At 39.9% G+C, this 26,866-nt stretch overlaps 1 long non-coding RNA gene across 1 annotated transcript in view; it reads left to right on the forward strand.

Annotated features, from left to right (window-relative positions):
* The window catches only part of LOC143928105 (uncharacterized), a 72,249-nt gene extending 51,241 nt beyond the window's left edge, over positions 1-21,008 (forward strand). Inside the window, exon 3 of the long non-coding RNA XR_013262372.1 lies at positions 20,948-21,008. This is a non-coding gene — a long non-coding RNA (uncharacterized LOC143928105). The remainder of the gene's footprint in view (positions 1-20,947) is intronic.
* The last annotated feature ends 5,858 nt before the right edge of the window (positions 21,009-26,866 follow it).

Below are 26,866 nucleotides of genomic sequence, written 5' to 3' on the forward strand. Positions count from 1 at the left end.
ACATATAGTTCCAATAATGGGGAAACTGACACCAGTAGAGACAAACTACAGACTCAGGTCTAGTCACTGTCCTGCTTTCTGCAATAGAATTGACAGAATATGTATGTATATGAACTAAAAGCAGCATTACACTCCAAAACAAAAGACAATAATATATTGCATCCTTAAGTATGGCAGCTAAATTTTCTTTTCTTTTTTTATGCTTTTTTTTATACCTTTTTTTGGTGATATGGCCAGTAACGCACTTCCTGTCTAAAGGTGGTTCCACTCTGGATGGAGAAGAAACTTAGAAACCTTTGGACAGCAGCATTGTCATTCTGGGGAGAAGGTAGTGTTAGGCCGCGTACACACGGGCGGACTGTCTGACGGACTTGGTCCGCTGAAACGTGTTTCAGCGGACAGTCCGCTCGTGTGTGGGCTTCAGCGGACTTTTTCAGCGGACAGTCTGGCGGACTAAGTCTTTCAGAATTTCCGTAATATTGTCTGTCCAACTTTGGTTTCAGCGGACAGTCCGCTCGTGTGTAGGCAAGTTGGACGGACTAAGTATGGCGCATGCTCAGAAAGGATTTACACGGCCGAAGGTTGCATTGCAGTGTATTGGACGTCGTATTTCTAGTCCCGTGGTACGTGCTGTACACATCATCGCGCAAGCTTTCAGCGGACTGTCTGTTCATCGTGTGTGGTCAAGTCCGTTCATTCAAAAGTAGGACGCACTGTCTGTTGGATTGTCTGACAGACTTAGTTGGCCAGACAGTCCGCCCGTGTGTACGCGGCCTTAGATGCATTAGCGGATTGAGAAGGATTTGATTTAAACAGGCCATACACTGTTAGATCAGCCTGAAAATATTTAACAGATTTCTCCATCCATTCTATATGGTGCGCATGGACAAATCTCTCCCTCCTCTTAATGTATTTTGATGGCTAGCCCTGTCAGCTGTCAGAATACTTGAATAACTGTTGAGAATATTCTGCTCAGCTCCTTTGATTCTTCAGTCAAGTGGATGTTGAGTGGGACATGGTGACAGGGCCACCCACTGATTGAATTTCTGACAGTCAGGAATCAGCTAACATTTTTTAGGCAACTACAGAAGCCAAAGCGTCTGCCACATATAAGAATCAGTAAGCTGCCATTTAATGCATATTTGTTTTTGGGTTTAATACCACTTTAAAGTAGTTGTTAAGCCACTATAATCTATTCATGCCATCCCCTCTGTTATATAACAATATGTGTCCCTGGGTCTGATCTATATAAAAAAAATGCAGATAATAGCTTATATCAGAGCATCTACCGGCCCTCACGTGAATCCTCCTCAGCTCTCTCCTCTCCCTGGCTGATATCAGCGGTAGTGCTCAGCCCCACCCACTAAGCTGTCAGCCAGGGAGAGGAGAGAGTCGAGGAGTCATGTGAATGCTGGTAGATACTCTGATATAAGCTATAATGTGCATTTTTTTTATATAGATCAGACACAGGGACACATATCGCTATATAACAGAGGGGATGGCATAAATAGAATATAGTTTCTAAAGGCAGCAGGAGGGGAAGGGGCAGGTACTGTCACGAGCAGACAGGCAGGGAGGGGAGAGGACAGAAGAGCTGGGGATGATGGAGGCAAAGAATCTGACCATGGCTCAGCAGCCATAATAAATCATGGTCAGTTTACAGGCGGAGGGCAGAATTAGGCAGGATCAGCCAGGTTTTTAGGTGATACAGGGGATCAAATTACACAGCACAAGCACTGTTTTTTTTAGGGTAACAAACACTGTAAGGATTTTTTTTCAGAATTCATTAGAAGTGTAGTACAGTACAATATGCATAACATCATTGTTAAAAAAAAGGGAAAGGTTTGATCATGTTGCCACTTTTACTTTATAGGCAATATAGTGTTGCTGACATCTGCGAAAGCTGGCCAGACATGGATAGAAATTCAGTCAGTTCAGCAGGGACTGATCAAATTTCGATCCATCTATGGCTGTTTTTGCTCAACAGAATTCGGTCTAATGAACTACTTCTCTCAAGTGGGATTGTTGGAAAACTTTCATTCAATCAGCACTTGCAGCCAATCAGCTGCAGTGCTGGTCAGTGTATTCAGATAACAAAGGGAGCTTAGTTGTCAGGGAGGATTCCTCCTTCTAGCTTACTTATGTGTATCCGTTTGTTTCCTCCTTTAATTGTTAATCCTTTAAAAATCTACCGGCTGATAAAAAAAGAAACAAAAAAAAAAAATCAATGTATAGCAGGCTATAACTGTTCTCAGGGTCTTCATAAAGCGAATCCAGCATGTTTTCCTTTGACCTGGTGAAAAATAATCCATGTACTCTAGTGATCAAGAAACTAAATAGGTCCTGCTATCTGCCTGTAGGGAAAGTTAAAAAAAGAGTCTTGATATATGAGAACAAAACAACCTAGTATCTCACACTTAATAATCAGCAAAATATACAAATGTATTATTGCTAAAGGTGAAATAAACCAAATAAAATTTGTACAGCTTAGTGTAAATGCCCAATCATTATTTTTAAATTACTGTAACAGAAATGCAGATGGTTTAACTAAGTGGTATAGCTAGGAACTAATAAATATTTCCCTTGGAAATTGTACACTGAACATAAAAAAGTAATTTCTGTTCAGGCAGTATTCTTCCCAATAGCTAACATTTGTATCCGTAATTCCAGTGCCAGCTGTAAGAGAAAAGTGGGTCACAGAGCACTTGAGCTGAGCCCCATCCTCATTGTTCACTGCATATGTGAAGGCTCCAGAAACGGTTACATTAATCCACCACATTACAGTACTTCACATCCTTCCTGTCCTGAACTGCCCCATCTGTGCCATTTTAGCATTTAATTCTGTTTGTTAAAAAAATACTTAAACCCTGCCTGTCCTTTTGCTCCCTTATTTAAACATTCACTCTTCACATTCCGAACAAGTTCATGCTTATGACTGCTAAGAACATCATGATGAAGCAATAAACTTTACAGTTACGCTAAATTAAATGGATTATGGTATAGCTTTAATCTTTATACCGTTTTGTTAGATGTGTCTTCTTAATGGCCAGTGGGTCATTGCTTACATCATACACTCATTTAGTGTGGGTCTCCTCTGGATCCTCTCTATTAATTAAATTTGACTTTGAGTCCATCTGTGCAGACACTAAGCATCTGATGTGTCCTATATTGCTGCCCTGGCTATTATTTTTACGCAAATTTAACACAAGCAAAGCACTATTAATGATCTTTAACTCATGCAAATACAGCTATTTCTAGCCTACAGCAAACGATTCTTACCAGATTTATTTGCCTGCTCTGGGGTACCTCCTTTATTAGATATGATAACATGCATGTAGAATATAGCTTCTGGATGTCAACGGTGGTTCTTTATAAGGCTGGAATCATCTGTATAATTCCAAGGTGGCTGTTTATATAAACTGGAGAAAAATACTTCTTAGACAAAGAAAGAAGAAACCAATAGTGTCTATCGGCACATATTCAATTTCTCTGGAGAACAATCTTGTCTCCCATTTTTTGAAGTAGTCTCTAATTTGAAGGTTTTAAATTCTCGTCCAACCCTCTCTGACCTAGCAGAGATTTATTTTTTCAACTGAGCAAAAAATAGATATTAAGCAAAACTACTCATTTTAAAATGAAACACAAATAATTTGTTTCAAATTTTCTAATTTGTTTCATGACCAGTGGTATCAGCATTACCATGCCAGTTTCTCAGATCAATCACGAAAGGATACACAGGCAGGTCCCTGTGCTTCCCTGTCTACAAAATGAAAATAGATAGACGGTGTCTTTGATCACAGAATAAAAAAAATAAAAAAAATTCTTTAGTAGGGCATAGAGAGAGTAATATTGATAGAAACCAGTTATAATTACCCATTGCTTTCATTGGTTGGACTAATCTGAAATAATGAAATCTGATTTGCTGCAAAGGCTTATTTGAACTTGAGATTTTACATAATTATCATGAATTATTAGTGTTTACTATGCAATATCACTTGTAATTTTTAGCTTTAAATTATGGAAGTCAAAGCTTTTAGTGATGCCACCCCCATCAAATCATTCTCTGCAGCTATTACCTTTTGTACCACCCCCTCCATTTAGAATGTAAGCTCTATGAGCAGGGCCCTCCCGTACCTTTCGTATTGAACTGTACTGTAATTGTGTTGTCCCCCGTATACATTGTAAAGTGCTGCGTAAACTGTTGGTGCTATATAAATCGTATATAATAATAATAATGTTAGCCAATCTAAAAAATAATAATTGTGGAAAAGAAATGGAGCACTAAATGTCCTTTGCAATTATCAGATTAGTTAGTATAATACATCTACAGTTATCACAATAAATTTAATTTCATTTAAAAAAAAAAATAGCTTTTTTTAAATTCATTTAGCAACATATACCACAAAAAAGAGGATTTTCTTAAAAATCGTATGAGTTGTCATGCAAACATTGACAGTTTACAATATTTAATCTTAAATAAATGTATTTTTATTTACATCTTCTGTTAGTGATTTGCGAGGGGAACGTCTTGAAGACTGGTAACACAAATAGCTACACAACACAGTATTAAAACTCCATAATGTTACCTAATGTTAAAATCCTGTGTATGCCTTACAGTTAAATGAAACAGGCATATTTTATTATTTGTAATAACGGCAAAGTGTATTGTTTTGTATAGCATGAGAAATAGGTATAATTTCCTTATGTAACCCCACTGGGGAGATTTTCCCTAATTTTCTGTCCCTGTGACATTCCTACGAGACATACGGTCAAGGATTTTCACAGGGACCAGAAGATATGCACAGCAATAAAAGCATTGCCAGTTCTGTGTCTTCTCCACTCTACTATAAATATGTTTTGTCTGCTTGCCTATTGGAGATTTCCTTAAGAGGGACATTTAAAAACAATAAAAAAAAACACAAATTCTAATCCTCCAAACTACAGTATATTCAAAATAATAGGAACATTTAGGCTGGAGTTTAAATATATAACTTTTTACTACAGTTACGTTCATATTAATAATACATCAAAGGTCTATGGCAGGGATATGCAATTAGCGGACCTCCAGTTGTTGAAAAACTACAAGTCCCATCATGCCTCTGCCTCTAGGTGTCATGCTTATGGCTGTCAGAGTCCTGCTATGCAGCATGGGACTTGTAGTTCTGCAACAGCTGGAGGTCCGCTAATTGCATATACCTGGTCTATGGCAATTCCTAGCAACACTTTCATTATCCTGCTTACAAATAAATATCTGTTGAATTGAACAGTTTCTAAATGAGTCCAGTTTTGGTAGTTTTTGCCACATGCTGATCCGGAATTAAATAATAGTTCAGAATACATTTTGCAATTGACAGACCAGGGGGTAATTTACTAAAAAGAATAGAGACTGTTAAGTGACTGTTCACTGAATTTTGTAAATAATTTAAATCTGTTTTCAATTAATAAACTAGCCATGTGCTAGCAAACATCCATAATTTCATGTCTTTGGTATATGATTGAGAATTCACAGCTGAACACGGCTTTACTCTATTTAATGATACCAGCTTTACTAATGGAACAGCCCCTGCTATTTTACCAAATTTCCCCATGTGTACATGTCATACAGTTTCCAAGGATGTAAACCATGATGTAAAATCATCGGACATTGAATACACTGCCTCTTAAAAAAAATGACAAAATTAAAAGTGTAGGTACAGCTAGCAGGTTTTTATTATAAATAGAGTAGGAAATGGTTAAAACCCCTCTCGAGTTATTTTTTCTTGTGTGACCAGCTGGTGAGATTTCCCTTTACTACACTGGAGGCACAATAGAAAATCAAGGAACACCTCTCAAAAGTGAACAGAATTCCCATCTTAGAGATCTGTTCCAGGAACAGGTGTCTCGATCGAAGGATTTTTCCTTGCCTCTTCCTCCGATTACAGCTTAAAATGTTTGGATCTCCTCTCAATTTCTATATCTGGACAATGGTCTCCAAGAAAATGAGAGGGTTGAAACTCCCAAGCTTGGACACAAACAGCAGTTACAATTTGGCAAGCAACCCAGTCTTCCCCAACTCTGTGCAAAAATAAAATATTTTTTTTTTTACATATACTTGAACAAAAAATTGAAAAAAAATATTATATTAGACAAATGTTTATGCATTTTGTTCCTAATTAAATTAAGTAGCCTGGTGGCTTTGCAGTTTCATACAATTCAAATATTTTGGAAGACTATGTTCTTTTTATGACATGTTCTTTCTATGTTCTTTGTCACATGACTCCAGTGGCGTTCCAACAATACGCTCCTAAGTATGCATGCGGTGGTGATGTTTTACCATTTATCTGTCTTGCAGTCTGTCATGTATACAGTTGAAACCTGCGAACGTGTTGTGAGTGCGCATTATGAAAGATTTTTTGAGCATGACCTCCTTTTAACAATTCTCGTCTGAAATTCACACTTTCCTAGTACTGTCCCTCTGTCCCCCAAACATACTGTGTTAATTCCAGGGACGCACAATAATCTGCTCATTTAAAAAAAAACAGAAAATATTCCAGCAGCTTCGTTAGTGATTGAAATCCTTCCTTCCTTTGATATATTGTGGAAAGTGGTTTTCTGATGTTCCCGACATGCTGTACGAAAGCCTTCTATAATGAACTGATCTTATCACCCTGTCAGACTGGCCTGTCTGCTCAGCACCCTTCTCTTCACTATCCCTGATCCTCTTCCCAATTAATCCCATATGCCCCTCTCAGAACATTATCTGCCTGCTTGCAGCAAGGAAGCTGGTTTTATCTCATAAATGCAGTTCTTCATAATATATTCACTGGGAAAAATAGGCATGTGGAATTTTCAAGAGGAGGTGCTTTGTTCATTAAACAAAAAATACATTGTATGAATAGTCTATGGTAAGAAAACAAGCATTAGCTTGTACAGTTTTGTAAGATTTAGTCTAATGAATTCAGGGCTGGTCTGTGATAAGTTATTAGAAAATGTTTATGTAGAGGATATACTCATGCATTATCACATGCTTCTACATACTGTAAGACAGTTTCGCATTTTGGAAGACACATAAACAATTTTTATGTGCCATGTTTCAGTTTAAATGTGTGAACAGGCAAAGAATCACGACTGAAAATGTTCCTATTAAAGTGTTACTAAACCCAGGACCCTGCATTCACAATATCTGGTCTCCCACAGTACACAGGACATGGAAATTCAATTATTTTAGTAAATATAAACTGTTAAATACCTTTTCTCAACAGCAGTATATAGCAGTCTTGTGATTTCTATCAGTGTCTGGTTAAAGCTTGTAGGAGCAGTTTTCATTCTCCTCTCACTGTCCTCACTGCACTGAGGCTACATGACACCTGACCCTCTGTCTGGACAGTACTGATTTGCCCTGTGCTGGTCACATGCATCCTCCCAAAAAATCACATGCACCCTCCCCCCAAAAAAACAAAAAAAACCTCTTGCAATACACACCAAACTGAGCACGTGCCGAGTGCCTCCAAGGCTCCGTACTATCAGCAGATGGATTAGAGACAGTGATAGAAGGGGAGGATCAGAGAAGACAGGATCAAACAGCCTTTTTACACAATGTGGATGATTAACCCCTTAGGTTTTACAGTGAATATAACAAGCATGTTCTACTGAGTATACAGACTGATTTTACTGTTGTGAGTTTAGTAACACTTTAAGCTCTGAAACTGTTGCCTTGCAGAGCACTGGAATGAAAATGTGTGAATGTGGTATATATATATATATATATATATATAAATATATATATATGGATTGTTCCATTTTTCCAAAGATGTGATTTTCATATGACTTTGCTTATGCCCTGAGTCTCAGTGATGTAAAAAAAAATAATCAAGAAGATTGGATAATATTTAGGGGTTGCACACATTGATCACTTTTATCAAAGCAAAGTCTGTGGGCTTCACTTGATAAGAAGTCATGTACAACAATACTGGATGAAGAAAGTCCCGTTCAAGGCTTTCTAGAAGAACAACGAGTGAAAATGGTTAACTACATCCAAAATGTCCTAAAAGATGGAAGTCATCCAAGAGAAGACTACAAAGAGTTATTACAATTCTCACTCCTGTACCTAGGAGGTTGGTCTAAAAACGACTTCAGGATCCCAGGGGCACTGCATCAAGCAAGGTGGGTGGCAAAAGCAATATATGCACTTAAAATTGTCCTCTTCACTAAACAGTTGAATATTCCTCAATGACAATCGGAATTAATGAAATGGGTTGCACATTTTGTCAGCCTCATATATGTTCGCTTTTGGCATGAGGCAATTGTAAGTTGATGGGCTCCAAAGAATGATTTGGATATGCTACAGCTTTTGAGCACTTGCCCAGATGCAGACATCAAAAAATGTGCTATAACAGTTGCTAAGAGACACCTTTGGTATCTGTCAGAAACAAATGTAGGATTGGCTTTTTTGGACAAACGTATTACTCAGGCTGTTAAGAAAAATATGACTAAAAATGTAGAAACCAAACCTGCAAAGAAAAAGGAAGTGAAACGATTAGAGGGCAAAAACATGTTTTTTGAAGGAAAAGACCTGAGCCGTTTCGTTACTAATAAAAAAAAAGACACTCTTTGAATTGTTTGGGATCCACAACGTGACAGAATACAAGGGACTGCATCGTTCAAATTTGAGTAATATAACACATGTTTTGCCTATCATATTAATCTTAGTGTATAGTTTTAATAGTATTTTAAGTTTGTGATTTCTAGTTTTCCCAATAAAAGTAATTAACATTGAAAAATCTTATTTTTTGCCTACTTTTACAAAACAGATCAAAGTGTGCAACCTTTCAATATTATCCAATCTTCTAGAAAATTTGCATATATATCTTTTACATCACTCAGACTCAGGGCGTAAGCAAAGTCTGCAAAAATTTTACAGTTTATTCTTTTCCATTAGAAATTGAAACACCCTAATATATATCCAGTCTTCTTAAGATTTGGAAGAGGGACACGTTTTAGTACAAAGTATGAAGGCAAAGGACACAGTGTTGTCAACTCCATAGTTACAGGGACCTTGATGAATAATTTTCAAAAAATAACTGGCTAAAACCACAAGTGCTTTTTGTCATTACTAGATTTCATTCATACTGGCTTGGTAAAGTAAATTCAGTAATTTAGAGGATGGATGAAAGATTTAGTGCAGTATAACATTTTGAAAGTCAAATTTCATATGCACGAATATTATAATTACCGCTGAAAGGATGGAATGACGAATATTCTAACCAGAGAATTAAAAACAGTCGAATGATTGAGGAGGCTCCATGGTCATCACTACCCTCCCTGAGGATGGGTGTCCAGCCCTAAAGGGTTTGCAAGAAGTCCCACTTGTTGGGCACACTGTATGGGTTGAAATGCGTCAGTGGTTATACAGCAGACATTATGTACTCTGGTGCCGATACTATCAAATGTTTGCATTGCTGTATTAAGTAATATGTATTATGTCCCTTAATCAGAGCTCATATTTTAAATTGCCACATGAGATCAATTTTTCTTAAAGACTTTTTACATATACTCTTTTCTTTGTCTATGCTGCTAAAAAAAAAACCTTGCCATGTTGTGGAAAAGACTGTATTGGCTTTAAAAGTAGGACAGTCCCTCCAAATGAGGAACAGTGGGATAATTCAAAAAAAATGCAAAATGAGACAATCTAACGCAATAATAACAAAAATATAAAAGGAAATACCATATTTATTGGCGTATAACATGCACTTTTCCCCCCTGAAAATCGGAGAAAAATCATGTGCCGATTCCTAGCTGCCTCAGAGCGGAAGGCGCGGGAAAGCGCCACCAGATTATTTAGAGCCCTGATCTCCTGTGCACCCAGTGCTCAGTCACACACAGTCCTGCCTCCTGGCCCAGCATTGGACCACTGTTCTGTCTATCATAGGGGCCAGGAGGCAGAACTGTGTGTGACTGAGCACCAGGTACACAGGAGATCTCGGCTCTGTGTAATCTGGCACTGGTGAGGCTGCAATGGTGGGCAAAGGCAAGGCTGCAAATGTGCACTGAGCAGGCTGCATAGTTGGGCAATGAAGAGGCTGTAGATGGGCACTGAGCAGGCTGCATAGATGGGCAATGAAGTGGCTGCAGATGGGCACTGAGCAGGCTGCATGAACGGGCAATGGAGAGGCTGAAGATGGGCACTGAGAAGGCTGCAATGGAGATGTTGCAGATGGGCACTGATCAGGCTGCAATGGAAAGGCTGCAGATGAGCACTGATCAGGCTGGATTAATGAGCAATGGAGAGGCTGCAGATGGACACTGATCAGGCTGCAATGGTGAGGCTGCAGGTGCGCACTGATCAGGCTGCAGGTGCGCACTGATCAGGCTGCAGATGGGCACTGATCAGGCTGCATTGATGGGCAATGGTGAGACTGCAGGTGGGCACTGAGCAGGCTGCAAAGGTGAGGTTGCAGTTGGGCACTGATCGGGCTGCATTGATGGCCAATGGTGAGGCTACATTGGTGGGCACTGATCAGGCTGCATTGATGGGCAATGGTGATGTTTTTTTCCTGAAACTTCCCTCCTAAAATTAAGGTGCCTATTATACGCCTGTGTAGTATATTTGTTTTAATACGATTACACTGCAGGTACCTATCAGTGCATTCATGCTCAAAGCATATCAGGACATACTGGAGAGTGCAAAATCTGGTGCAGCTGTGCATGGTAGCCAGTCAGCTTCTAACTTCAGCTTTTTCAATTAAGCTTTGACTAAAAAAAATGGAAGCTGACTGGTTTCTCTACAGAGCTGCACCAGATTTTGCACTCTCCAGCTATAGTAAATGAACCCCACTATATTTATAATCAAGATATGAGGATAGGGTTTAGGAACTAGGTGGGAATTTTATGTTGCCACCTAACTAAAGTAACTTGAATGTAGACACCAACCAAATTGTGGTACATTGCCTACCAAATTTCCAATCTATGTTTATGTATAGCCAAGCTCATGAAAGAAAGAAATATGCATAGCACATTGCATCTTTTGAGGGATTTAAATTATTGGTAAGCTCCAAGGTAGTAAGAATGAGCATACTCTTGTTGATGGTCCACCTTTTTAAAGTAAAACTTTCCATATGAACCCAAAAATTACATTAAAGGGTCAATCCTCTTAAAGCTGCTATTTCCATGTTTAAATCACCTGACATTTATTTAAAAAAATCTTTAGGTACACTTCTGGTGAAGTATACGTGTTTGAATTCCTGGATGTGCACATCTGCTCTGGCCATTACAAGGAGCAAAGGCAAAAGCTGCGCTAAAAGCAAATAAAAATGAGTCTGTGATAAAGCCCATATACAGTAAATTAAATAAGAATAGTTGTCCAGTGAATAAACAGCAAATGTATATATAAATTAGACCATGAACAGTGATCCAATGTGAACTCAATCAGTGATGAAATCCCTTAATCACACAGAAGCACCCTGTGAAATAATCCACCACCGCATAAATTAAACGCTTACCAGGGGGCAAGCTACAATGAGCTTGTAGGTATTATGGTCAGCAATGCAGCCACAACTCGTCTCCACAATAATACACCAGAGGCATGCAGGATAGCTCAGTCCATGAGGCAAACGAGGCAGTCAGCAACCTCTCTTCTCTACACTGGTGACATCGGTGGGTGGTTCAGCTGGTCTAGACCCGCCCATGGTTTCCTCCTGCGATCGACCAGCTAGAGGAGCAGTACCATTCGGCTGTTTTCCATCACGCCCACCTTAATGTCTTCCTACGGAATTACAGCTGCATGATAAGAGGGCGGAGACTGTCACGAAGTGAATTAGAGAGAGAGGGGCGGCATTTACTGAAGCCGAGTCAGGATCGGAGGAAACCATGGGCGGGTCTAGACCAGCTGCGCCACCCACCGATGTCACCAGTGTAGAGAAGAGAGATTTTGCCTCATGGACTGAGCTATCCCGCATGCCTCTGGTGCATTATTGTGGAGACGAGTTGTGGCTGCATTTCTGACCATAATACCTACAAGCACATTGTAGCTTGCCCTCTGGTAAGTGTTCAATTTATGCAGTGGTGGATTATTTCACAGGGTGCTTCTGTATGATTAAGGGATTTCGTCACTGATTGATTTCACATTGGATCACTGTTTATGGACTAATTTATATTCACATTTGCGGTTTATTCACTGGACAATTATTCTTATTTCATTTACTGTATATGGGCTTTATCACGGACTCATTTTTATTTGCTTTTAGCGCAATTTTTTCCTTTGTTTCCATTTGTTTGAATTGTGCATATCTCACACGTTTTATCTGGTGTTGTTCACATTGATTTTTTATATTTATGTAATACTTTCTAGCGCAGTATCTTTTGTGTTTTTTTACATTACAAGGAGCAGCCACTCGCATTACTAGAATTTTAAATGATTTTCGATTATGAATAATGCAACAGTAGACAGGAACACCCAAAGATAGGTGGAGCATACATTGGTAGACAGGGCACTCAAAGGCAGGCAGAAACACCCATAACTCCCAGGTGGCAGGGAACAGGTTTGAGAATTATAGCAGGCAGATGTGTGAAGAAGTCCCCAAGACATATCGAATAAGAATCCAGAGGCAGTCTGGTTCCTTTGGGTGCCTGTATGGCTTGTAAATCTATTAGTAATTTCTCCCAGTATAATGTTATAAGCTATCCAGTTGTGTATGTATGCTCCTGTTTGGCTACTCATTATATATTATTAGCAGTTTGAGATTTGGCATGTTCAAGCCAAAAATCCTCAGCAAGCAAAAATATTAACACAACTCTATGAGCAAACTGATTCTTTGAAAATGCACATTTTCATACTGGAGCAAGAAAGGGGGTATTCATTGCATACATGTTGGTTTTAAATAATTAAAGTAAGTGCTGCAATACTTTGCATAGGGGTAATTATATCATAGCTACTGTACACAATCCTAATGAATTTTTCTGTACTCTGGCCAGGAGTATGCACAAGTTAGTCACATGACATTTGTTCATAAAGCATCTAAAAAGTTCATGCTCTCCATGAGTGCGATATAGACAGAATCTGTTATTTCTATAATATACATGATGCAATAGGCAATATGCTTTTCAGTCTTCTATCTGCAAAGTCCAATTCAAAGTATGCTTTGTAAGAAGCATTGGTGTATGTAATGTTAGCACTTATCACTGTTTTTTAAAAAAAGACAGCTTCTAAAATGCTTGCATTTCTTCCATTTTGTTAAGGAAATACTGTAAATAATTTAAAGGGAAGCTTAGAGTGGTAATAACCCTAAGTGAGCACAATTAAATAATCATTCCCCAGCAAACTATTTGTTTAAGAATCTTACCCTAGCACTTGAAATGTGCAACTTTCATTACTGCTGGCTTCTTCTCTCTAAGTGCTGCTTCCCTGAACGTCTATTTTACACATTGGACAGTGAGGTCTTGAGTCAATGCTTAAAAAAAATGGAGGGCTTACTATCACTTTAATATTTTGGTGTCAATTTAAAAATGTTTTAATGTCTGGACAGAAATGGCTTGTGAAGCTGTTGAAGAGTTTATAGAAAGTATAGGCCCAAAAATTAATTTGTTTCACATACTGTAAATGTTTTATGCACATCACACTGAAAAGTGCTTAACTGCAAGGCTTGCTGCATATGGCTTTATTGACCACTTCTTTATTCATCATTTTACATTGACAGCCAGGCAAGGCTGGAGCTACATGACACATTGGCAGGTGGATTGTGGCCAGTCTCTCTAGTGGCAATAGTTTATTTTCAAAAATAATAGTTTTTAAACTTAAAAAAATAAAAGAATGATATATATATATATATATATATATACAATATACATTGTGTGTTACCCAAAGAGGCAGCACAAGTAATTTCCTTTAAGGCATGCTGTCTCGTACCTAAAATTCCAGATAGAGCCATCTGTTTAGGAATATTGTTGTTCTTGTTTTTTTTTTTTTCTTGTTTTTCTTGTCTTGTTAATGTCAGTTTGAGCTGGTAATCTCTGTAAATGATGGGATTTTTACAAGAGATAGTATGGAAATACTAGAATGCACATGAAAAAAGCTAAGGGCTCTTTCTCCTTGCTGCTTAAAAAACACAAAATAATTCTATGCAATATTTCTTATTACTCTAAATAATATATATATATTTTCAGATAATAATAAATAACAAACAATAAACATATCTGCAAAACCATTATACATTCCCATATGTTGCCAAGGGTTTAGCAACCAGCAAAATCCTTTTAGCATTTCTATCTATTTTGAGACATAATTAATTGTTTGAAAAGATTTATAGGATGTACATATGTCAAAGTGTACAAGAGATGTAATGCAGGTCAGAGAGTGCTTTTTAGAAATCGAGGTTTTTAAAATTAAAAAGAAATGGGTTTTTAAAATTAAAAAAAATGGGTTTTTAAAAGTGTAAAAATGCTTTTTTAACTTGGATAGGAAACACTGCAGCATGTAGTGGATTATGGAAGCATCTCTTTCGCTAGATTAAAATGTTAAAATTAGGTCTCCCTGTAAAGAAAAGACTTCATATTTATCAACTCTGCTCTGCTCCACCAATGCCACAGGTCTTCATTGTCTTGAAGAGCTAAAGCTTATTTGAGGTAATTTTAGATGCCTATTCCCCTATTGCATTTTGTGGTTTAATCCACCATCACTAAAGAACACATTAGTGACGTAGGGGCCAACAAACCACAGTGCTCAGGAGGCATCCAACCCACCAACAATAGTGTCAGATGCTGACAATTCTACACTCATTGTAGCTCTTCAAAATAGTGAAGTTTGGTAGCACAGGCAATGGGACCCTCGTATTAAGCCATTTTTTTGTACAGGGAGACCCTATTTGAAAGTTTATATACTAGCAACTGTGTCACGCTATTCACTTACTACCTACTCTCATTTGTGAACACAACTTTATCTTATTAAAGTGGTAATAACGTCTTTACTTTTAAAATCTGCTGAGACCTTGGTGTCACCCATGCCTGTCAGGAAGTAATGTGATCTGAGCCACATATGTGCAGCTCAGATTACATTTACGCCCCGCTCTGTGTGCCACTATGATGTGACTCCCATGTGCACACATGGTAGTGACGTCACTGCAGCCTGCCTATTCAAGCAGCTGAAGATACAAAACCCAAAAGGAACACGGGGCAAAGATGGAAACGCCGGGGAGCCGTGACATGTGCCGTGCATACTACCTAGTACATCATTACTTAAACCTGCAGGGGGGGCCAGCATTTTTGTTTTTATTGACTTTAATGTATGACTTTATCATCACTTTAACTAAGCTCAATAAACACTTACCTTTGGAAGTTAACTTTTTTTGTAAAATGTTACCTGAAAGGGATCTTTGGCGCTTTCTTTTTTTTTTCATTTTTCTGTACTATGTTTTGATGATGGCATTTTAAATATGGGTTTTTAGCTCATTCTTAAAATTATTATCTGTACATTATACAGACTTTTCTGAATAGTTGCTGGGGAAAATCTTAAATTCAGTTAGATTACAGAATAAGCCATCAAGGGTTTGTGTAGTGTTTAATTAATCACTTTGGGTCTTGGCTGACTATAACCTTACATGTGCCTTAAGATTACCATATTCTTCAAATGTGGATAAAGCATGTTTATTCTACAGAAAGAATGTTTGTGAAACTTCTTCCTGGATATTTTGATTTTGGGGTGTGCACAAGGCAAGTGTCTAAAAAAACTTTGCTCACAAGAACTTCTACAAGCACCAGTGTACAACATTGGGTCTTTTAGTAAGGTAATGAAAATATATTTAATTTCAATATTCAAAGCTCTCTTACCAATAGCAACAAGTCAGAAATTGTTTAATTTGATATAACTGAACTAAAATATGGTTGTTGAGGCTTGTTGTTCTTTGTATGAACATTGCTCCTCCCATTTCCTTATGGAATAAGCCTATCTCCACCAGAGACAGGGCCTACTTACCATTATATGATCTGAAAGGAGAAACATGGTCTTGCCACCTCGTGCTGTCAGTATTTCTTCTAAGAATCCAGAGGGCTTGACGACAGATGTAAAGATAAGGTTTGGGTTTGCTCTGAATCCTGTATGTTTGAGATTCACAGACCCGGCAAAATAATGTGTGAATTCACCATAGTAACCATAATGCACTGCTTGGCCCTTGAACCTAGGTCACCTGGCTTAGAAGGGCAAATAGAAGGCTTTTAGATGAGCCAGTCTCCTCACTATAAAAGTGAGGTCGCAGCAGCCGTATTGACAATGTGCTTTAACAATAATAAGAAAAGCACAGGAAGGGCTGCCAACAAAGTACATCGGGAGAGACTAGTATAAGGCTTGTAGGCACTGGCAGGTCTGGTAAAGTACTTACTGAATACCTTGTAGGTAAGCAGAATTCTGTGCATCTTGGAGAATTAGGGGATGGGGGAAGGGAAGGATATGTATCTTTTTCATCTTTTGTTACATCGTAATGCTCTTTTCATGCAGCCTCTGTACTGTTTGTGTCTGTCCACGTGCACTAAGGTGATAACGGGCTGCATGTGTTTTTATCATAGCACATATTTTTTTATTGTTTCTGGCTGCATTTATTTTTCTTTTCACAGACCTTTTTATAAAGTTGGCAATAGTGGAATATGCCTTGGCAATGTGTATGAGCACAGAGCCTTTAGGACAGGATGTATTGTAGATGGGGGGTTGTGAGAGACAGGGGCAGATAATTGTCATTTAATAGAAAAAAGGCCCTCAACAAGTATCAGCTAGCCAATAAAATAATAATAATACTTCCAAGTAATATTATTATGTTACAACTTATATGAGATTTAGTGTTTGGGTTTAACATCTACTTTAACACACTATGCTTGTGTTCTCTAAATTTCAGTGCTGGTGTACATTTTCTTAGGTGCTGTGTGCACAAATCTGTACACCCAAAATCCTTTTAAGGACCAAAATCTGTCAGCAAAAACTAATGACTAGCTCTTCAACTAGGTACTCTGTTCTGTTAATTGGAGTAGTTTGCCTTTTTTTAAATTACAACTTTTAGCTTGCTGTGATTAGAATGGATCAGTTAGTTGTTGCTGACAGTCTGTTCAAGAGCTGCCTTTCTTTACAGCACCTCACTGCATCCTTTGAGAAACTGTGCACCCAAACCACTGCACATTGAAGGCCCTCTCTGACATGGCACATGCTGCGGGCAAGCTAGTACTTCAGGCATGTATTGGGCCACCTCCATCCAGTGGTACAAAGAGTATAAACTCTTGTAAGTGTTTTAGTTACAGCCTTGACTTCCCTGTCCCCGTTTGCTTGACCAGGGTAGTGACAGACTTACCAGGAAAAAATAAAAATGAATAAAGCAGTTGAAGTGCCAAGTTGGCATACAGGTGATGGGTGTGTGGGATGTCTGGGGACATTTTTGATTTATTCTTGGTTCTCCATATATGCTTCCTGTCCTAATCCCAGGTTTGGTCCTGGTTATCTATATCTGCTGCCTGTCCTGGCCTTTAGGTTTTTCTAGTTGTATCATTTTGCTGCCTGCCCTGACCTCTGGCTGATGCATGGGGTACGCAAATGGCTGTTACTTTTTTCAATTTAAAATAAATCAGATTCGGGTGCTGCTGCTGTATTTAGGCCAAATTAAATGTAAACGTGTGAGTGATAAGCCCAGCTGATGTATCCATAGTTGTATTATGTATATGACATATATTAATTAGAACATATAGATGTTAGGTGGGCAGCAATAACTTTGAAAAGTTCTTGCAAAAATGCAAACAAGTTCTGTTAGTGAATATGCGGTAAAAATAAAGCAAAATACCTAACAGGTAGCAGTGAGAAAATCTATGGGAACTGATTAATTAACACTTTAGAAATATGATTTCTAAAGTGTACCTGTGAGGTGGTGTAATGCTGCTTTACTGGCTTTTCTTCTGATAGCAGCTTCCAGCTACCAGGTAGCCACAAACTGAGGGACATTCAGCTTACCTCTATCCGACCCTTGAGTAATTTCTCCTTCCACTCACACCAACTATGGGGCACTATTTCTTCCACTGAAACCAACTATTTCTTCCCCTAATACCAAAGATCAGGCATTGTTTGCTCCCACTGGGCAGTCTGCCCCCCTAAAGTCTGAAGGACAGTAAAATTATCCTTTTATCAGAAGGCTTGCAGACCCCTGTTGTAGAAGAAATTACTTTGGTCACCTTGTAGACCCATTGTCCCACTTTCCACATCTTTCTAGCAATGTGACAGGGGAAGTACTGGCAAATGAAAAGTGCAGGCAATGGCCAGGATGGGGCTATATGCCAACCATACAGGCTTTGAATATAAAATCTTGTATAAAGCACCCTGCTATTTAAGGTGCTCTGCAAGGAAATGGAAAGCTCATTCAGACAGCCAAGGTGTCTGCTAACCAGAAGAGCGTCATTTTATCAGCATTAAACCACAATACAGATTTTCTTTAATAGTAATAAGTGGATGAGAGATAAAGAGAGCAGTATCAGTGACCCTTTGCTGACCCCTTTGAGACATTACTTACATATTTTCTGTTAATAAAAGTTGGCAACGGTTTTTGCATATGTTCATTGTGGTTACTAGGGCCATAAGAATGGCATGTGTGTATATAATTCCTCAAAGAATGACTTAGAAAAGGTTAAATAACTGCTCAGTTAAAATCATTAGAAATTCCTAAAAACCTTTCTGTGGGAAACTGGTATTTTAACGTTTGCTTCTTCTTTGGAAACAGAAAAAAATCTTCTCCTCGAGACTTGAAAATGGAATACAAAGAGCCTATTTACAGAGTCTTAAAATATACACCCAGGCTTCTGACCCGGTAGGGGAGCTTCCCCTGTAACTCGATTTTTGGCCTCTAAGTGTAAATTCAAACAGGGGCAGGACACAGTTGTGAGACATTAGTAGCGCCTGTTTCTGCACAAAAATAACATTTAAAATATAACCTTAAACCACATAGTCATTTCGTGCAGCTGACATGGCACATTTAAAGATAAAACTGACATCCATTGCTTTTATTGAGGAAGACCAGAGGCATATGATCTTCTAGGCTTCTTGGTTATTTCATTACATCTGTAATATATGTGATTATATTTCATTCTTTGAAAATATAGTTTATACATTTCAAGGCGCCAACATTTCACAGAGCTTGGAACAATGAAAGTTACGAGACTTGGCAAATCTCTTTTAAGTGTTACTAAACCCACAACAGTAAAATCTGTCGGTATATGTAGCATAGCATGATTTTTATACTCACTGTGGAACTTAAGGAGTTAATCCTCTACATTGTGTAAAAAGGCTGTTTTATCCTGTATGCACAGATCCTTCCCTCATGCACTGTCTATAGGGGGGAAGCCAGCTAACACAGGCAGGGTAGCCAACCTGCACATGCTCAGTTGTGTCTTTTATGCTGGAGAGAATAAATACTTGTTCTCAGAGCTAGCCAGGTCACATGATATTGGCATCACACATGTGGGTGTGTATACAGGCTGAAGTGGAAATCTCCTCCTACCCGAACTCTCAGCATTGCAGTTTATCACTGAACGTGGTATACAGATCAGCCAAAAAGGTATATGGTGGCAGTATTTTAATGTAAAAAGATGATTTATAATCTGGGGGGGGGGGCAGAATAACGATTTTCATATTACTGGGTTTAGTAACACTTTAAATATGCCAGGATTTAACACAAAATTGAATGTACATACACAAATATACAATCAAAAAGTTCACCTACACTTGATTATGGGATTGTGGATTTAGTTCCATGAAGAGGCATTCTTACTGCTGCACCAGAATTTCTGCTTTAACCTGTTAACAGAAATCAAAGAAATGATCCACAGATGTAATTGAATGCAGGCTTCTTCTTTTGAAATTGAGAAGTTTTTAAAAGGGTGACCAAGTCCTGAGCTCATCAATTTGCTTACAAATTCCAAACAAGTGACATTTCCAGCTTAAAGGAACCACCTCTACTATTGATTTGTTAACAGAAGGACACAAACCTTACTCATTACTTTTAGATTTTATACTAGTGGGGAGACTGGTGGCTTTGGCATTCAACACATTTATGGAAAAATACAGCAAGCTGGAATTTGTGCCAGGTAAACAGTGTCACCCTGTATTGCGTTTTCTTATTGGAACCAGCAGCTAGCTGGTAATATACAATAAAGTTCTGCAATATCTGTAATGACCCAGATAAGTAGGATCTCTCATTATTGAAAATTGGGTGGAGCTTAGACTCAAAATATCAGGTCTTAGCTACAAGGTGAGCAATATTAGTCCTTCATTAAAGCTGAACTCCCGAATAAGCAAATATTGTCTAAATCTATACTGTAATCCAGTGTGAAACATTTCCTCTGTGCAGGAGATTTCTGTGATAACTCAGTGTCAATTCACTAGTTCTCTCTCTTTGTGCAGGGTGACTGGTCTTGTTTCTGCCTCTCTTGTAGTTTTCTGCAGTCACATTGTAGTGGGTGGGGCCCTTTTTAAAGCTCTGATCCTTGCACATGCTATGTGCAGCACAGTGATGATGCCACTACTACTTTTTCAAAGTAATCACTTAGTTTCCGTTTGGAGCCCATAAGTAGATTTAAGTGGAATTTCACATGAGTGGAAGATGTCAAATTTAAAATGTTTACACCCAATATAATAAAATGAAACCTGGGGGTAAAGCAGAAGAGGTTAACAAAGGTAATGTAGTTTTATTCAATACATTCATTTTTAGAGGTTTAAAATAGCTTACAGATTTACTTTAAAGGAAATATAGGCTGGTCATTCCACTTCTCCTTCTGCATATCTTTTGCAGACCAATGTCTCAGATAGTTGTAGTTAGAATGTCATAATGCTCACCAGCTATTTCTCATGACATGTTTTCTTTAAAGGTAATTCAGTAAGTCAGTAAGTCAGTACCCATAACTTCCTGATATGTCACAACATACAGCAAAAGTATAATTATTCACCGTTTTTTTATCAATACAGAGTCCTTGAGGAACAGTCCAGTGACTTACTCAAGCTGAGATGCTACATGTAGCTACAGGTAGGAGAAAGTTTTTCCCTAACCACTTGCCGACCGCCTAACGCCGATCTACGTCATCAGAATGGCACGGGCAGGCATAAGCACGTAGATGTACGTGTTTTGCCTCCCGCGGGTCGGGGGCCCGATCGGGCCCCCGCCCGGTGCCTGCGGCGGTCGGTTTTCGTTCGGGAGCGATCCCGGACGAGGGGACGGCCATTCATTCATGGCCACCCCCTCGCGATCGCTCCCGACGAATGGAAATCCCCGGTGACATCACTTCCTCTCCTGTAATGTAAACACAGGAGAGGAAGTGATGTATTCTCTCCTCCGTGTCGGTATTTTTCGTTCCGACACGGAGGAGAGCGGATCAGTGAGTTGCACCAACACATCCCACACACAGTAGAACATGCCAGGCACACTCACACCCCCCCTTTACCCCCCGATCACCCCCCCAATTACCCCTGCCCCCCAGTCACAGTGACACCAATGTCATTTTTTTTTTTTTTTTTTTTTTTTTTGCATTGGTGTCATTTGTGACTGTAATAACTGTTAGGGCAGTTAGGGTTAGCCCCCTTTAGTTCTAATGTACCCCCCTAACCCCCCCAATAAAGGTTTAACCCCATGATCACCCCCCGTCGCCAGTGTCACTAAGGCTGGGTTCACATTGCAGCGGTTTATGAGAACGAATGTGATTCGCACCGCACTGCAGTGCAAATCACATCCGATCTCTGTGCGATTCGAGTTCAGCCATTCGCCGCACCCGCCGCACCCGCCACACCCGCCGCACCCGCCGCAAATTCGCACGGGACCCTTTTTTTGGCCCGCAGCAGAATCGGATCGCATGGGTGTTCACACCATGCGATCCGAGTTTGCAGATCGCACTGCGATATGCGAACTGATCTGGGGGTGTCAGTAACATTTCACTGACACTCCCAGCAGTTCGCATAGGGCAGTGTGAACTGCCGCCGGGAGGCATGCGATGCGGGAACCCGCCGCGGATTCGCGGCGTTTCCGCATCGCTCCAGTGTGAACCCAGCCTAATAAGCGATCATTTTTCTGATCGCCGTATTAGTGTCACAGGTGACGCTAGTTAGGCAGGTAGGTATTTAGGTTCGCCGCAGCTTTTTATAGCGCTAGGGACCCCCATATACTACCGCATAAAGCCCCCTGATTGCCCCCTAGTTAACCCTTTCACCAGTGATCACCATATAACTGTTACAGGTGACGCTGGTTGGTTAGTTATTTTTTTATAGTTTCAGGGCACCCGCCATTTATTACCTAATAAAGGTTTAACCCCCTGATCACCCGGCAGGTGTCATTTGTGACTAATAACTGTTAGGGCAGTTAGGGTTAGCCCCCTTTAGTTCTAAGGTACCCCCCTAACCCCCCCAATAAAGGTTTAACCCCGTGATCACCCCCCGTCGCCAGTGTCACTAAGGCTGGGTTCACATTGCAGCGGTTTATGAGAACGGATGTGATTCGCACCGCACTGCAGTGCAAATCACATCCGATCTCTGTGCGATTCGAGTTCAGCTATACAGATAGTATGGCTGAATTCGTGTCGCACCCGCCGCACCCGCCGCAAACTCGCACGGGACCCTTTTTTTGGTCCGCAGCAGAATCGGATCGCATGGGTGTTCACACCATGCGATCCAAGTTTGCAGATCGCACTGCGATATGCGAACTGATCTGGGGGTGTCATTAACATTTCACTGACACTCCCAGCAGTTCGCATAGGGCAGTGTGAACTGCCGCCGGGAGGCATGCGATGCGGGAACCCGCCGCGCATTCGTGGCGTTCCCGCATCGCTCCAGTGTGAACCCAGCCTAATAAGCGATCGTTTTTCTGATCGCTGTATTAGTGTCACAGGTGACGCTAGTTAGGCAGGTAGGTATTTAGGTTCGCCGCAGCTTTTTATAGCGCCAGGGACCCCCATATACTACCGCATAAAGCCCCCTGATTGCCCCCTAGTTAACCCTTTCACCAGTGATCACCATATAACTGTTACAGGTGACGCTGGTTGGTTAGTTATTTTTTTATAGTTTCAGGGCACCCGCCATTTATTACCTAGTCTCACTAGTGTACCCCTAAATTTAGGGGTGTCTACTTTCTAAAATGGGGTCATTTGGGGGGGGGGGTTTGTGCCATCTTGGCATTTTATGGCCTTCAAAACTGTAACGCCCTTAGAAAGCCTGAAGGCGGTGCTTGGTTTTTGGGGCCCCGTACGCGGCTAGGCTCCCAAAAAGTCCCACATATGTGGTATCCCCGTACTCAGGAGAAGCAGCAGAATTTATTTTGGGGTGTCATTTCACATATGCCCATGGCATGCGTGAGCAATATATCATTTAGTGACAACTTTGTGAAAAAAAAAAAAAGTTTGTAATTTTCCCGCAACTTGTGGCAAAATATAAAATATTCCATGGACTCAACATGCCTCTCAGCAAATAGCTTGGGGTGTCTACTTTCTAAAATGGGGTCATTTGTGGGGGTTTTGTGCCATCTTGGCATTTTATGGCCTTCAAAACTGTAATAGGTAGTGAGAAGTGAACTCAAAAAATTACGCCCTTAGAAAGCCTGAAGGCGGTGCTTGGTTTTCGGGGCCCCGTACGCGGCTAGGCTCCCAAAAAGTCCCACATATGTGGTATCCCCGTACTCAGGAGAAGCAGCAGAATTTATTTTGGGGTGTCATTTCACATATGCCCATGGCATGCATGAGCAATATATCATTTAGTGACAACTTTGTGAAAAAAAAAAAAAAAAAAAAAAGTTTGTAATTTTCCCGCAACTTGTGGCAAAATATAAAATATTCCATGGACTCAACATGCCTCTCAGCAAATAGCTTGGGGTGTCTACTTTCTAAAATGGGGTCATTTGTGGGGGTTTTGTGCCATCTTGGCATTTTATGGCCTTCAAAACTGTAATAGGTAGTGAGGCGTGAAATCAAAAATTTACGCCCTTAGAAAGCCTGAAGGCGGTGCTTGGTTTTCGGGGCCCTGTACGCGGCTAGGCTCCCAAAAAGTCCCACATATGTGGTATCCCCGTACTCAGGAGAAGCAGCAGAATTTATTTTGGGGTGTCATTTCACATACGCCCATAGCATGTGTGAGCAATATATCATTTAGTGACAACTTTGTGTAAAAAAAAAAAAAAAATTTTTTTTTTGTCATTATTCAATCGCTTGAGGCAAAAAAATAAAATATTCAATGGGCTCAACATGCCTCTTATCAATTTCCTTAGGGGGTCTACTTTCCAAAATGGGGTCATTTGGGGGGGTTTTGTACTGCCCTGTCATTTTAGCACCTCAAGAAATGAGATAGGCAGTCGTAAACTAAAAGCTGCGTAAATTCCAGAAAACGTACCTTAGTTTGTAGATGTGACAACTTTTGCGCAAACCAATAAATATACAATTATTGACTTTTTTTTTACCAAAGACATGTGGCTGAATACATTTTGTCCTAAATGTATGACTAAAATTGAGTTTATTGGATTTTTCTAATAACAAAAAGTAGAAAATATCATTTTTTTTCAAAATTTGCGGTCTTTTTACGTTTATATCGCAAAAAATAAAAATCGCAGAGGCAATCAAATACCATCAAAAGAAAGCTCTATTTGTGGGAAGAAAAGGACGCAAATTTTGTTTGGGTACAACATTGCATGACCGCGCAATTACCAGTTAAAGCAGCGCAGTGCCAAAGTGTAAAAAGACCTCTGGTCATTTACCAGCAAAATGGTCCGGTCTGAAAGTGGCTAATCTCCTCTTTCCTAATTTTCACATTTAGGTGCTTAGATTGCAATATTGTACCTTTGTAGCAGGTCACAGGATGAGAGCCTCCAGCAGGGGCCCTTTACGTGTCAAGCATTTGTCAACACAGCTAAAAACTGCACAGGAACTGGGAGTTCCAGTACTGTGCCATCACTGAGCCAGTATCTCAGTCCTGGAAGTCGTAGCTAACCCTGTATATTACTTGAGCCAGGAAGGTTGCATCCTTGATGAAAGAAAGCAGGTGAAGGCACTGTCAGGGGAAAAACTATTATTGCTGTGAACAGAAACAACTACCTGCAACTGTTACATGTACACATCCAATAACATGACGGAAAAAAAATCTGATGCTAGGTCCACTTTAACCATTTGCTGACCGCCCTATAGCAGGTGTACTGCTACAGAATGGCAGCTGTGTGCCAGATCACGTATATATACATGATCCTGCACTTCCACCTGCAGAGGGTGCACACATGCTGCCGACAGGCCTGTTTTGCTATTATTGTTCACAGCAGAAGCTGATCTGCCGGTGCCGGGCACATGTCCGTCGGCTCCTGTCAATCATCAGGCAGAGACTCAGAAAGGAGCTCTGCCTATGTAAATGTAGCACTAACCCCAGAAGGAGCTGCTGGTTTTATTCGGGCTTACCGTTACCTCTTCTGCTCGCCTCTTCAGAGGCAGCAGTGTCTTAGCCCCATTAACACCTGAGCATTCTGTAATACATCTGACTACTCCTGACTATGCTCAGCATGCAGAACCCCATTGTTTGTATCCTAGTCTGTTCACATTTCAATGCTCTTCTTTTAATACTCAATGGCCTACCCTCAAATAAGTGCTCGCACTTTTTTTTAGTGTAATCATGTGTTTGGGGCCCCATAGATTTCAATAGAAGTGTTTGTAAATGTGTGATGTTCATTTTGCGTGCCTGAAGAACTGATTTCTTCCTCTTGCCCAGCCCAGGAAACACATGGATGAAGCTTAATACACATGCAAGAATGTGTGCTCAAAGCTTGTAAAAAAAAGTTTCAATATCACCAGGAATATGCTCTGCTCAGATGTGAATGCAGGCTTAGCTCTAATTAGACCTGTTATTTTTCAGGAGAAATTCCAGACAAAGGGTATATATTTCAGATTACCTCACAACTTTTTGAGATGGGAATGAGGGATACCTATTAGTAAAAGTATGTAGGTCTAGGACAAACCCTCTGCCACACCCCCTTAAAGGAGAATTGTATGAAAAAAATGATTGGTTACACTCACAAGTGCTTTTTTTACCATTACTATTCCTTTATATTGGCTTTTGGAATTTACAAATGCAGCAATTTAGAAGGATGAAAGGTTTAGCACTGGGAACTACTTAAAAGTGCATTTTATATAAATCTTTATAGATCAAACTTAAATATTGGACATATGAGGAGGAAACAGGGACAGACGGACATTGTTCCAAATCAGGGACAGTCCTTCGAAATCAGGGACAGTTGGGAGCTAAGGGTTAGGCACAATTAGCATTTCTAGATATGCCCTAAAACATATCAAATCTTCACTGAATGAGTTTATGTCTACTTTAATATTTTGCAGATAAGGCAGGGGAGCCAGGCCAGAGAACAGAGCCTTCAGAATAGAGAGCCTGCATGCCTGTACATTTTGTTACTGTGTTCAGGGCTTGCTGCTTACAGGTCAGGGTTGCCTGGGATACCTAAGCCTTGTTGCTATGTGTGTTTTCATGTTACACCTAATTCTTGGTGGATTGTATTTAAAACAAGCTCTATCTGAATGTGATTATGAGAAAAAGCCAAGAAATTTACTCTGTTACCCCGACCACAATTAAAGCAATTTAAGCAAGATAATATGATCTGTACTAATGCAATGTTATTTACTCAATCCTTTGTTGAATGACACCTGGTTGGTCCTGCCTATGCATCTCTTCCTGTCAGTAAACTGACCATGCTAATCATGGCTGCCGATGCATGACAACATGGGCAGTTGACGTCTTTTGTCATGCTGATGACTATATAGGTACGCTATATAGTGTACTCTATATGCTTATAAGAGCTCAGCATGTCTGTAAGTTCCATGGTGTATGGAAAACTCCATCCTACCCTTCTTGCCTCCAGCTGCTCCT

Source organism: Lithobates pipiens, unplaced genomic scaffold (assembly GCF_037356315.1).
Source record: "Lithobates pipiens isolate NorthernLeopardFrog02 unplaced genomic scaffold, aLitPip1_a1.2 Scaffold_23, whole genome shotgun sequence".
NCBI lineage: Eukaryota > Metazoa > Chordata > Amphibia > Anura > Ranidae > Lithobates > Lithobates pipiens.